This window comes from Acanthisitta chloris, unplaced genomic scaffold (genome assembly GCF_000695815.1).
Source record: "Acanthisitta chloris isolate BGI_N310 unplaced genomic scaffold, ASM69581v1 scaffold13798, whole genome shotgun sequence".
Lineage (NCBI taxonomy): Eukaryota > Metazoa > Chordata > Aves > Passeriformes > Acanthisittidae > Acanthisitta > Acanthisitta chloris.
Window position 1 is genome coordinate 25,019 of NW_008687651.1, and position 1,491 is coordinate 26,509.

Sequence of the window (1,491 nt, forward strand, 5' to 3'; positions counted from 1 at the left end):
CTTTGCCCTACAATTCAAAGGTGCAAATAAAATCAACAGGTCCAGTTAGTAATGCAAAGTAGCCATCCCAGCTGCCTGCTCATGGCCTTTTCCTAAGGTAGGTGATGCAGCTCCAGCCCAGCTCTGAATGTAGTGGACTCCCTGGCACTGCCCGTTCCATTGCCCATGGTGATCACTGGGCAAGCTATAACCCCTTCTCTGATGGAGCTGCCTGCATCCCAGGAAGGCGTGGGCAGTGGACAGGGTTGATGGCACTGCATGGCTGGTCACAGCTACCAACCCACTGCACTGCTAATGGGGGGCAGATTTCTTCACAGTGGCAGAATGGGTCAGGTCTGAGATTTTGCAACAGGGCACCAACCTGTGACCACTCCAAGAAAAAGAGAGGCTTGTGGTGTTTTAACTCACCAGGCAGGGAGCAGTCTGTTGGGTGAACCCAGCGCTGCTGGGACTGGAGTAAGAGGGGGAGGGCTTTCAGAGCATTTTGGAGCCGTCCCCTGCCCTAAAATAGTCCAGGATCACTGCAGAGATAGTGAGTGCAAAAATGCTTGGCCTGGCATACCAGTCAGGACTATTTTTGTCCCCTCTCTGAAACCAGAGTCAGCAGCACCGAAGGGCAGAAACAAAGATCCTGCTGCTCAGGGATGTGCAGAAACAGAAGGACTAAATTTAGCCTCAAGGAAGAAGCAACTGCACCTCGGGCTCCCCTGGTACAAAATGGAGGCTGCCATAAACGGCCTTTGTCGTCTCCTGCCTGTGTGCTGCCACCCCGACAAAGAAGTCAGGCATTTGTCTCCTGGGACACAGCTGCTCTCACAAAAATAGGCAGAGCATCATGTGTGCCTGCACGGCCAGGCATCTTCTGGGCACTCGGCAGCAAAATGCCTCTGGGGAGCTGTTGCCCTCTGCTCCGGCTTGGTGAGGAGATCTGGAACCCCTGTCCCACCAGACACATGGCTCAGAAAACTGTACATACTGTACAGTCTGGTGTGTGCAACATCAGCAGGGAACAGGAGAAACAGGGCAAACCTAATTCTGTTACCATACAGTAACTCCTTTTGACAGATCATCATCATCAAAACTTCTGGGGCTTAATTCTAGCTTAATTTTAATTAATTTAATAGTTAATATCTAACTTTCAGAACGTTTTGGGTCTCAGTTGTGCTTTGTTACAAGACTGAACTTTAAATTAAACAGTGCATGCAAACACAGCATTTCATGTCCTTGTTGAGGAATACATCGGTCCAGGTGGCTTGGCTTGCAGGCTGCAGATTGAAATGCAGACTGAGCTATGAGACAAGAGGCTGTGAACTGCCAACCTTTGAGATAACAAAGGTCACAAAGATGGTGGCTCCAGCCAGGTGAATGGACACTGAGAGACACAGCAGGAGCCGGGAACTGCCGACCTCATGGGTAATAAAGGAGATGAAGAGTGAATGAGATGTGACATGGATGGACAGGGATGAACACAGAGCAGCGGGGGGGGGGCGG

General features: G+C 50.6%; 1 protein-coding gene across 1 annotated transcript in view; it reads right to left on the reverse strand.

Moving 5' to 3' along the window:
* The window catches only part of TMOD1 (tropomodulin 1), a 16,170-nt gene that overhangs the window by 10,885 nt on the left and 3,794 nt on the right, over positions 1 to 1,491 (reverse strand). The gene's annotated exons all lie outside the window — the stretch shown is intronic.